This window comes from Sphaeramia orbicularis, chromosome 8 (assembly GCF_902148855.1).
Source record: "Sphaeramia orbicularis chromosome 8, fSphaOr1.1, whole genome shotgun sequence".
In the NCBI taxonomy this organism is placed as follows: Eukaryota; Metazoa; Chordata; class Actinopteri; order Kurtiformes; family Apogonidae; genus Sphaeramia; species Sphaeramia orbicularis.
In genome coordinates, this window is record NC_043964.1 from 20,271,052 (window position 1) to 20,284,492 (window position 13,441).

Below are 13,441 nucleotides of genomic sequence, written 5' to 3' on the forward strand. Positions count from 1 at the left end.
TAAACTCATGGAGGGAGGGAGAGAAAATAAATAAATATGGCATTTTTTCCACAACTTAAGTTGAAGTATGTATTCTTTGCACAGACAGTGTTTACATTTTGAAAGCCTTGTTGCATTTGAGAATGCATCCAATGGGGCATCACAATAAAATTAGGCATGATGTGTTAATTCCATGACAGGAGATATGAGATGTTACCTAAAATTAGTTTAATATCCCACATATATCGGCAGCGGTATCGGTAGATATCGGAATCGGAAATTAAGCGTTGGACAAAATCGGCATATTGGTTTTTGGCAAAAAAGCCAATATTGGACATCCCTAGTCATAACCCATAAAGACCCAAATATCCATCAACGACCAAAAGCATCTACCGATCTACACAGTTTAATACCTGTTGATCCACTAATTCTTTCAATGCATGTAAATAATTGATGTAAAATGCAGTTTCTGATCTTTTCATGGTCATCAGATATGACCCATTTGAATGTCAGTAGTGAACGTGGAAACACTGTCATCTTCTACAACATTGATTCATCAGTAAAACCCATGGAGTTGGATCAATGACAGTGGGTGGACACACTTGGTTTATGTTCAGTTAATGGTATATTTTACTGAAAAAGTCACTTTTTCTGCAGTTTTCTCTCAACTTTAATCTGAGCTTTTATAAACATCTACATGATCAATAAATTAAATATAGGAAAATACCTGATTTATACTGATAAAATACAAAATACAGAGGATAATATTATAAATAAATGGTGATAAATGACTTATGAAAGGTTAAATATAGAGAAAATTTCATTTGGGAACTAACATAAAAGTAGTGCTGGGTCTTTATGGGTTAAAAAGAGAAAATATGAAGATGCACAGACTGCCACATGATCTGGGATTAAAGAAAAGGTGGACTGTAACAATATGACAATGTTGATACAATTGTGGTTTTTAATCCACATCTTTTAAAGTCTGATTATACAGTGATCTAATGGTTTTAACATAGCCTCATCTGCTTGAGACCAACAGGAGATGCAATAATTGATATGACATGCCAAATAAACCCTAGATGCTTCTGTGATGAGTGCATTTCTATTATGTCTGAAGGCAGTTATGGTCTACTACAGCGTGTGTCAGAGATCATCCAAGTATTTCACTTCCTCTACTTTGTCTTTTAGAGGAAGTCTTTTGTCAGATCTACAATGGTAAAATACCGCACAGCTTTCTCAATAGTCAGGCTAAGATGTACTTATATTTGACATTTTAGAAGCCATTTCCTCTTAGAAATGTCAGTAAATAATAACCCAGATCTGTATTCATTAAATCAAAAACACAATTTAACAAAATGTTGACAGTGTATGTCTGTTTTTTTGTGGGTACAGGGCTTTTCCTGATGTAGGTTCGGTCACATTTGTAGCAAAAGAACCAAGATCCTCACATGTATTAATGCAGATCATACTCAGTAATCACATTACTTTCAGTTTGTAGAGATTTGCATTTCATTAAAACCTATTCTAGTCAAGAAGGGACAAAATATTCCAGAATAAGTTTCCCTCTGTCAATTTGTTTACTTTCCACCCACATCCACATTTAATATTATTCATTTGCACTAAAAGTAAATTGCAGTTTCTTTTCTTTTTTTAGGCTACAGTTCCATGTCATTGAATGTCTCCAGATACTGGAAGAGCTTAGGTTTGGAAATCCCAGGCTAATCTACTTGTGTTATCTACCAGAGCTTTTTATTGGCTTCAAAAGAACACTATGATATCACTGACAACTTCCTTGAAGAGTTTTGCCGTAAACATAGTGACGTATTTTCAGAAAACCATGATGTGAATAGGTTTGCACCAGTACAGGGTGGGGAAGCAAAATTTACAATGAACATTTAGTTGTTTTTTTTCAGCAGGCACTACGTCAATTGTTTTGAAACCAAACATATACTGATGTCATAATCATACCTAACACTATTATCCATACCTTTTCAGAAACTTTTGCCCATATGAGTAATCAGGAAAGCAAACGTCAAAGAGTGTGTGATTTGCTGAATGCACTCGTCACACCAAAGGAGATTTCAAAAATAGTTGGAGTGTCCATAAAGACTGTTTATAATGGAAAGAAGAGAATGACTATGAGCAAAACTATTATGAGAAAGTCTGGAAGATACTATTAAAGAAGAATGGGAGAAGTTGTCACCCGAATATTTGAGGAACACTTGCACAAGTTTCAGGAAGCGTGTGAAGGCAGTTATTGAGAAAGAAGGAGGACACATAGAATAAAAACATTTTCTATTATGTCAGTTTTCTTGTGGCAAATAAATTCTCATGACTTTCAATAAACTAATTGGTCATACACTGTCTTTCAATCCCTGCCTCAAAATATTGTAAATTTTGCTTCCCCACCCTGTATGTCATATAGTTTTACTGTAAATGTATTTGTTTATTGTTTCTATTTATTATTTATTTTTTGTTAGAAATTTGTTATGGTTTTTCAATATATTTTCAGATTGTTTTTCATTCTCACTACCAAACCGAGGTGGTAGAAGTACTTGCATTCTGTACTTAAGTAGAAGTACAGCTACTTGTGTGAAAAAATACCCTTGTAAAAGTAGAAGTACTGATTCAACTCCTTTACTTCAGTAAAAGTAAAAAAAAAAAATACAACTTCTCAATTGTAATGAAGTACAAAAGTAAAAAGTAAAACTGCATTTTCTTTTTTTTTTTTTTGTCGTGAATGATACAATAATTATATAACCAGGCAAAATCATAAAAGTTTCCGTTTACCAATTCCACAGTGAATGGTACTGACCAGAGTCCTGCACCAGGTCAGGTACCCAACAGGTAAAACGCAAACACATGCGGGGATGGGTTAAAAAAAAAAACACGGATTTTCCCTCTCTGAAGCGACATATTTTATGTACTGTCACATCCATTTAGTCTGAAAAAGTAACAAGCCTATTCTGAGAATGTAAGGAGTATAGAGGGTATGCATATAAGTCACTTCCCCCCTGGGCCACGCCCCTCTAAGTCAGACTGAGTGGCAAAAACCAACCTGCTCAACATGACGGAGTATAGCAGTAAACATAGCAAGACCCGGAAAATGTGAAATATGAAATTAAATGAAGGACAATTGGATTGGACATGGATCCGTATGAGCTACCAAAGAGCAAGTGGTCCACGAACACTGACATGTGGACAGAAATCATGTATCCGGACATCCATGGTGTGGGGGATCATCGCTATTTTTACCTGAAACAAATATACATGGTTTCATCATCACTGACAACCAGGGTCCAAAACTAGGCAGAGAACCAGCTGATCCAAAGTGCATTTACAGTAGACCGTGTACTGACCCCAGTGAATATATGTATGATCTACTGGGACTGAGGAGATTTACTGAGTCTAGTTCAGATCAAGTACTTTATACAACACAGATACTACTGCTGTGGACCAGCAGGGACTTTATTCTTGTAATATTATGGCTTTATTGTCAGAATGTGAGGACTTTAATCTCATAAACGAATGACATTTTTGTGAAATTATGAGGTTGTTTTTTTTTTTTCCAACTATACTTATTGAACATTTTCAATGAACACAACAGACATTATATCAATACGCAGCAGTCAATACACAATCAAGAATGACATATCTGACTGTCAACACCCATCCCTTCCCACCCACCCAACCCACAGGCCAAAATAAATAAATAAATAAATAAATATATAAATAAAAAATAAGGAAAAACATAAAAGAAATCAAAAACAGAAACCACAAATAGTGATAGAGGAACTCAAATCGTAAAAGTAATAAATTATGAGGGTTTTTTTTTAGAACTACGACTTTATTCTCATAACATTGTGATTCTTTTCGTACTTGACTTTATTCTCATAAAATTACGGGTTTTATATCAATATTTTATGATTTTATACTCGTAGTGTCAAGCGTTTTTATTTTCTTATGTGGCCCTAATACGCTGTCGTAGCTTTATTCTCCAGTTTCCCCGTATTTGAAAAACTAGGTTAGCCTCAGTTTAAGTTAGTTTACTAATCATGTAGCAGCACAAGGTTCAGAATCACAAAATGAAGACAAAAACCATGAAAGATCTGATCATGAAACCAAGAGCTTTACTAAGAAGTAACGTTAGCCAAAACAATACCTCATTTAAGGTATGATTTTACCCAAAAATACAGCATAAATTAATGTTACCTGACACAAAATGGGATCCACAAATCTAGGTTTGATGGATTTTTCAGGAAATGTTGATACTGGCACAAGGAACAAATTATTACGTTTTGGTGGTGATTGGGGTGGGGTGGGGGGGGTGATCTGCCTTGGCGGAGGTCTGTGCTCTCTGCTTTTTTAGTTTTCAAAATGTTTCTAATTTTATGAATGATGGTATTTTACATCTGACCCAGGGACAACAGTTGAAAAATAGCTTTTTTGCTAATAATTAATGTGTACTGTCCCTGCTAAAATAAATAAATAAATAAATAAATGAATACAGTACAGATATTTATTCAAAAATGTAGGGAGTACTAGTAAAAAGTTGCCAGAAAAATAAATACTCAAGTCAAGTACAGATACCTAAAAAATCTGCTGAAGTACAGGGTCAAGTCACGCGGTTATGTAGGGAGTGTGACTACATTTTATACTGTAATTCAAAAAGTATTTAAGATAGAGACATGAATTATACATCATTTTAAAAGGTATTAACTAGTACTTGAAGCTCATACAAAGAAACAAAAGATATAGTGCCATCTTTTGCCATAAAAATTTGAAAAACTGCATGGTTATATAGGGAACAAAAATTAACATCTAAACTTTCCTTTTTTTCTAAATCAGGGGTCACCAATCCTGGTCCTCGAGGGCTACTATCCTGCATGTTTTAGATGTTTCCCTCTTCAAGCACACCTGACGGTTGTTATCAAGCTTCTGCAGAGCTTGATGATAGGCTTATCATTTGAATCAGGTGTGTTGGAAGAGGGAAACATCTAAAACATGTAGGTTACCGGCCCTCGAGGATCTGAGTTTGACACCCCTGATCTAAAACATGCAGGATACTAGCCCTCGAGGACCAGGATTGGTGACCCCTGTTCTAAACGTTTTAAAAGTGCGGTTGCTAACTATGAAACTTTGCTGAGATGTTCTTTAAGGTGTCTATTTTGATAAACTATGGATGCATTTTTTATTTTTTAAATATAACTATGACTCATGGCAAGAGTTTTGAAGAATGGAATAGTTATGTAGGGAATTAGGAATTTCGGTTATGTAGGGAAAGAAAAGACAGGTATACAGTTTCAATAGTTTATTCAAGCACTTGGTAACAAATTTATACATTTTTATACATATACACTCCCAGGCAAAAGTTTGGACTCACTTGGTTTTTCTTTATTTTTATGACTATTTCCATTGTAGATTCTCACTGAAGGCATCAAAACTATGAATGAACACACATGGAATTATGTAGTTTAAAAAGATGTGACAAAACTCAAAGCATGTTTTATATTTTAGATTCTTCAAAATAGCCACGTTTTGCTTTTATTACTGCTTTGTGCATTCTTGGCATTCTCTCGATGAGTTTCATGAGGTAATCACCTGAAATGTTTTCTAAAAGTCTGGAAGGAGTTCCAAATGATGCTGAGCACTTGTTGGCCATCTGAGGTCCATCTCATGTCATTTAAATAATAAGGTGAGTCCAAACTTTTGCCTGGTAGTGTACGTTAACAAAGTACTTATACTTTGTTACTTCCCACCTCTGCAACTAAATTAATGGAGAATATTCCCTAGATTACTAATACTGCTTTAAAAAAACAGTCCGAACTCTTCTCTCTGCTGTGACTATCTCCAGTCTGCATCTCCTGTGTTTAGACTGCGGAAACACGGTGAATCATTGCTTTTAGCTTATCACACATCAGTCTTTGGACGATAAAGAACAGGCTGAACTACCTGAACACATTCCATTATCAGCCTAAGTTAGAGCAGAAAATGTGGACAAAGACGTAGAGCTGCTGGGTCAGCCAGCATGTCTGTCCTGCTCCAGACTCTATTGTCTGAAGTTAGTGGCCTTTGACTAAATTATATTAATTATGCCTCTGTGGGCCAAAACTCACTGGGACAAATGTAGCTTTATCACTGTGTCATTTTAACAAGCCGTTCTGCAGCGTTAGAGGCTCTGCCAACACTCACCACACGTGTTTTCTTTTCCCCCCGGAAGCTGTCGTGACTTTTTTAAAGCTTTGAGACAGATCTTATTACATACCGTGTCCGTCATAATGAGCATCATATCCAAAACAGGTCTGAAGGCGAAATTATCAGAGCAGTTAGAAGCTTTTAATGAAGAGCCCATTAATATGATCATTATCAGATTGCAGGAGTTAATTAGATAAATGGATGATATGTTCACAGACACTACTTATAGAAGGAACTTTAGGGGTTTTTATAGTATTCATAATCCAAACTTAACAGCAGGGGGAAGTCATGTACCAAAACTACCAACAAATCAACTATCCACAGACTGTAACACTCACTGAATAAAGTATAGATCTCATTGTTTACACACATCTGTATTATGATCTCATCAAGTTTTTTTTAGAATAAAACTCATGCCTGCTTATTTTCTTTGACATCGGTCAAAATAACAGTGTGTCTTCTGATCTTCACGTGCTGCATCAGCTGGTAGTTTACAGAATAGCTCTGTTAGCTTAGCTCTGTTTAGAGACAGAAAACAGCCACAGTAAAACTACAAAAACCTCTGTTCTTTGTACAGTTTGTGTTGTCAATAGCTGCATAAAAGATCTGTTTGGAAATCGTCCAAGCAAGGTCAGAACTGTTACAGTTTAGACTGAACCGTGGATCAACAAATGGCAACTTAGTGAAGATGCAGAAGAGATGATTTTAGCATTAAACTCCATTCTTTTCATTTACAGCTGTGTCCAGTGGAGAAAATAACAGTGCCTTCAGCGTTTATCGTGGACTCTCTTTCTATAGCCACTTTTATGCAGAGATCCCAGAAATAAGGTGAGATGGTGATCCCACCTTTTTTCCACCATTGACTGATTTCCACAGACAAACCAAAGGAGTAACAGAGGTGAGACAGGCTGGACTTTTACACAGCAGACCTGCATTCTGGAATCTAAGGGGTGGTGACACAGCACAGCGTATAGGGTGACATATAACTTGCATGTCGGAAATACCCGAGCATAGTGGTGTTCCTAACCTCTTTCACTGTTCCACAGATGTTAGCATGGATAGAGTCCTCCACCCAAAGTGACAACAGCTCATGGATTGATGAAAAATGACATAAAATAAAGCCTAATAGGGAGAAGGGCCTGAGGGGCAAACAGATGAAGTTATTTCCCAGCATAGGAGCCACATGTTGAAGGAATAAAGTTATTTCCCAGCATAAGGGTTTGTTGCCTGGTGCATCGCAGTGTCTAGATAAGAACATGAGATGAGCATTCTCATGTCTCATGTAGCGGCCTAATGGAGACTAATGGTCCCAACCTGCATTCCAAACGTATTAAAAGATGACAAATGGTGGACAGTAGATGTCAACCGATGCTGGGACCAGATGATGAGTCAGGTTCCCAGGGTGATAATGGGGGCCTGACTTAAGAAACATATATAAAAAACCATGATCAAGGACACCTGACACGGTTGTTTTTGATTATCATTAATTAATAGAAACAAATGCTGGGAAAGGGCGATTTTTCGGGAAGTCACGCCCCGAGCCCCGAAACAAGGTATAAAGGATGGGGGATTTTCAGTTACCCTTCAGACCATTCCCGGGTGTGTCTCCGTGTGTTTCTCCTTGCTTTTGCAAATAAACACATGTACGGCTCTGAAGACTGGTTGACTCGGCTCATCACTGTCTCTGAAGAAGTTTCTTCTTGATCATCACTTAGCTATAATTTGGCAGTATAGATTAGGCGGGGAAAAAGGCACAGACCTACAACCAAGTCTCGTCAGGATCTCCACAGTTCAACATCTTTCTGGTCACACTGATATGTTTGTTTACGGTACATGCTCATTTTAAAATCCCCCCAGGGGGAGGGTTGCACACGCAATACTTTATCAAAATGACACCTTGGCCGTGGAACAAGAGGTGTTCCTTTACATAGCATTCCGGAGTCATGATTCCACTTTCATCACGGTTCTGTTACTACCCCAGAGGTGTAACAGAACCATGACAGAGGTGGAACGATCTCTGCTCAGTGCATTTGTCCGTAGGTGCTCAGCTTCCATGCACTTCAATGGAACTTCATGGAACAGTTTTTTTCATTGCCTCAAAACTGGACGGCAATTGGATAAATGCTACGATGTTGTCCCGCCCCCGGACGCTCAGCGTCTCTGGGGGTGAAAGGAGCTGTGGGGGAAGCTCGGCTGGGCTGAACGCCAGGCTTCCACGTGCTGATTGGAGGATCAATCGAAAGGCTGAATCCCATTTGATTGACAGCTATTTTGAGATCTACTCCTTCACTGACAGTTCAGTTTAATACCGTCACGCATTCTGCTGTGAAATGGAGAGAGAAACCACTACGAAATGACTTGTTCATTTCTTGCACTGTAAATACAACACACTCATTGTACTTCCTTTTTTCAATTTAACATAATTTAAACGTTTTCCTGTTTACTTGGTACGATAAGGTCACTGACCACTGGGCCAAATTTATGTTTAACCCTTTCGTGCACGAATTATGAGAACCTTCATCAAAAGTTTTTCCTGAGTGTTTTTATTCCTCTTTAGGCTAAAAAAAAAAAAACAATTTTTCTTCTGAAAAATAAATAATAATAATTAAAAAAAAAAATAATAATAATAATTAAAAAAAATTTTAAAAATACATAAAAAATAATAATGAAAAAAAAAAATTCTTATGAACCTATTTTTCCATGAAGGTGCAAAAATGTCCACTCAGCTGGACACCACATGTTTAATTTTTGACACAAAGAAATATGCATTTACTGATAAATTGTGTGAAAACTATGGGGAGGGCTTGTGATTCTGGGGCTTTATGCTCAGGAGAGATCTACATAATGTTACCAATTCATGCCAGAAAAGATATGTAGTGTCTTAAAACTTTAATAAAGACATGTGTAAAAAACAACAACGAAAAGAACAACAAAATCCATGAATATACAAGAGAACAGCTGTAGAATAGCTGTCCACTGTAGTGACCACTATGCATGAAAGGGTTAAATAACCCGACTTTTTTTTTTATGTAAGCCGACAATGAGCCTCCCCTGTCTGAAAGACGAGCAGCCGCCACTGCCGTAAATATATATACATAAACATATATTTTGGTAGACCAGTTCTCCGTACACATCTACCCAGTTATTCATATTTATCTTAACTATTCTCAACCCATTGTTGTCCTTGTCTCTAGTCAAATGTTTGTATATATTAGGCCTGTGTTTAAGTGTGTTTGGGTTTATGCTGAAATTGTACATTGTGAACTAAGAAAAAAAAAAAAAAAACGAAGCCATTTTCCTCCAATAAAGCTGATTCTTTGTGGTTCTTAGACCATCTGGTCACTTTCTGATGCTTTGGTCAAAGAAGTTAGTTTTCCTCACCATGGGAGACCAACAGAGTGACTCACTACTCCCTCTAGTGGTTGCATAAACTAATCAGTGTAAATAATGTATATTCAGTTCATATCTCTACAATGTAATGCATTGGTATCTCTGGCAGAACTTCACAGATCTTTATTCTAAATACAGTAATGATATTTTTAGTTCAGTTTTATACATATATTACACATAGCATGATCATTATTTGATGAGTCGTCTTGTGGATTTACCAAGAATGCTACATGTGCAAGTTGTAACCTGTGTCTAAGTGAAAACGAAAAGGTTCTCTCACAGATTCTTTAGCAAAATGCAACTTGAGAAATGAAAAGGGAGTTGACTCTTATCTGTTGCTTTATAGTTTTTGTTTTCTTATTACCCCAGCGGTTTCAGCCTGTATCTGTGTTTCTTTTATCTCTGTACAATGGCACTGACAAAAAATACTTTTAGCAGATGTCCACCAGAGACAGGGATGGGTCACTCTCACAGCAGCATGTACTGAAATAACCCAACAACTTGTTCTATGTAACCCTTTCATGCACAGTGGTCATTACAGTGGACAGTTCTTCTACAGCTGTTCTCTTGTACACTGTAAGCCCGGAATTTGTATTTACAAAAATGCTTTAATTACAATGCACTTAAATGATTTAAGTTTTATGATGTTACTATAAAATGTTAAGTATATTCTACTAATTTGTAGACATAGTTGACAGTACAAAAAAGTTTAAGTTGAATGGAATTAAATCACTAAGTTTTAGTCATGACCACACCTTTTTATCTTCACATTGGATTGTGGGTATTGGGCCTGTTGTTGAAAATGTGTTATTTTTCTGTGCAGGGGTTCAGCGGGGTTGTGGTGTTAGTGTTAATTTGGATTTAATGTGTGTATGGCAGTGTTTATTGGCCTTTTTGTGTTTGTTTTTGTATTTTTGTAGAGCTGCACCATGACTCAGAGCCATAGGAAGAACAATGGGTTTCCTGTTCATCTGAGGCTGTTATTGGAGAATGGAAATTTTAATGTCTTGTCAAATTAAAAGCATATTTTGTACTGGCAAATGACATTGAGCTAACTTCCATTCCTACTACAATACATTAAATTGAATAATTTTGTAACTATTATAGTCAGGAATAGAATTTTGAGTTTGATTATCTTAAAAAAAAAGTTGTTTAATCAATGATACATTAATCTGGCTACAATTGAGAAAATTAGTCAGTGTAACCTAAAATACTGAGTTGAATGGTTGGATAGTGGGGTTGATTTTACAACAGATTTAAAGTACAAATAACTTGTCTTTTAGTGTTTTCTACTTAATAGTTTAAGTTCAATACTTTTAGCATTAAAGTTGAACCTACTTAAACCAACTGATTAGTCGATCATTACTCAAATCATTTAAGTGCAATCACTTGCCTCAAATTTTTTGAGTAAACTCTACTTATCCGGGCTTACAGTGTATATTCATGGGTTTTGTTGTTGTAGTTCCACATCAGCCAGCACAGTGGACGCTCATGCATCATCCCTTACACCGATATTCATACCATTACTGTAACTTTCCTGTTCTTTTATCTAAATCAATTGCTAATTGTTATTAGACTGTAATTAAAAAAGTTTTTTTTTTTTTTTTGCATATTATCTGAGTGAGTAATAACTAGTATTATAGTATGTTCAAATGTGAGAAAACATCAGATTAGCAGCATTAACCTCTTGAGACCCAGGAAAGTGAAAATTTTAGCTTTTTTCCATTAAACAATTGTCTTGATTGGAAACCGCATCATGCAACAGGTTTTTGTTTTTGGGGGGTTTTTTTTGCAGATACATTTTTTAAAACTATTTTTATTTATTTTAATGGAATGTCCTTTACAATGGACAGCATTTTTTAAGTGAAACTGTCAAACTTTTGTCCCCTACAGAGGATAAAAATGTGTTGCTGGGTCTCAGGAGGTTAAAAATGTTTTTATTTCATAGTTTTCACACAGTTTGTCAGTAAATGCATGTTTGTTTGCTTCCAAAATTAAACGCAGTGTTCAGCTGAGTGGACATTTTTGTAACTTCATGAAAAATAGATTAATTAAAAAAAAAAAAAAAATCAATCACATTGTTTTTTTCATGCCTAAAGAGGAATAAAAACACTCAGGAAAAAAAAATCTTGATTAAGGTTCTGATAATTCATGCATGAAAGGGTTAACTAAAAATTAACTTTACAAGAAATGGATGCAACTGAAAACAAAGGTATAAGGGGAATTTATGCAGAAAAACAGCCTTACAATAGTTCCTCTGTGTGCAGACGTTTGGTGAATGTTTGATTTGGGAATTCTCACAGAAACTAAAACAAGACCCTCTCAGTGCTATTCTGTGTGGTCACTGATGTGGAATTTGGGAATCTGGGATGGGAGTGGAGTGGAATGGGATGTGTTAACCACCTCAGTGGGTTCTTATTGTGGTCATTCACATTCACTTTACTCGCCTCATGAACACTGACACCAAAATTTATACCCACATCTTCAGTTGTAATGATTTATTTATTGATTTTTAACCCATTTGTCCCCATGGTGAGTGTATTCAGCTGTAAATAATATAACCCACAGGTGTCAAACATTTGGCCCAGGGGCCAAAACCGGCCCACCAAAGGGTCCAATCCAGCTCGTGGGATGAATTTGTGAAATGCAAAAATTACACTGAAGATATTAACAATCAAGGATGTTAGGATCACTTTAGGTCAATTCAGTCTAAACTGGGTCAGACCAGTAAAATACTATCAGAATAAACTATAAATAATGAAAACCACAAACTTTTTTCTTGGTTTTAGTGTAAAAAAAAAAAAAAAGTTTAATTATACAAAAATGTTGACAGTTACAAACTAGCCTTTGACAAAAAATGTGAAAAACCTGAACCAATACACACAACCTGAAATGTCTAAATAGAAGTATGTGGAATTTTAACAATATTCTGCCTGTTACTAAATGTTTTGTGTATTTGTAGATCCTCTGTGATCTGTAAGTTGTGACGCACATGTATAAATGATAAACTAAGGCACGGGTGTCAAACATGTGGCTCGGGGGCCAAATCTGGCCCGCCAAAGGGTTCAATCTGGCCCCTGGGATGAATTTGCGAAATGCAAAAATTACTGAAGATATTAATAATCAAGGATGTTAGAATCATTTTAGGTCATTTCAGTCTAAAGTGGATGAGACCAGTAAAATACTATCATAATAACCTATAAAAAATGAAAACTGTAAATTTGTCTCTTTGTTTTAGTGTAAAAAAAGTAAATTACACAAAAACGTTTACATTTACAGACTAGTCTTTTACAAAAAATATGAATATCTGAAATGTCTTTAGAGAAGTATGCGGAATTTTAATAATATTCTGCCTGTTATTTAATGTTTGGTGTATTTGAAGCTCCACTGTGATCTCCAAGTTGTGATTCACATGTATAAATGATAAACTGAGGCGTAATATTGTTAAAATTGCACTTACTTTACTAAAGAATTTTCAAGTTGTTCATATTTGTTCATGTTATGTTCAAGTACAATTCGTTGATTTAAACATTTCCATTGTAGCAGAATTTACTTTTTTCATTCAAAAGTTCTTATTCTATTATTTATATTATTTTACTGGTCCGGCCCACTTTAGATCATATTAGGCTGAATGTGGCCCCTGAACTAAAATGAGTTTGACACCCCTGATATAGGCTGTGTGATGTTTTAGTGCTGACTTGAGCATTTCACGAACATATGTCGCTCCTGTGAACAAAAGCTCCTCGTGACACCTCTCCTTGTTGTCATAGCTGTTCAAGTGACGCTATTACCCTGGAAACAGACGACCTGTTTGTGCTGGGATATACTGTACTGCGACAGGTGCCCAGACTTCAAGCCAGGCAAGATTTATTAC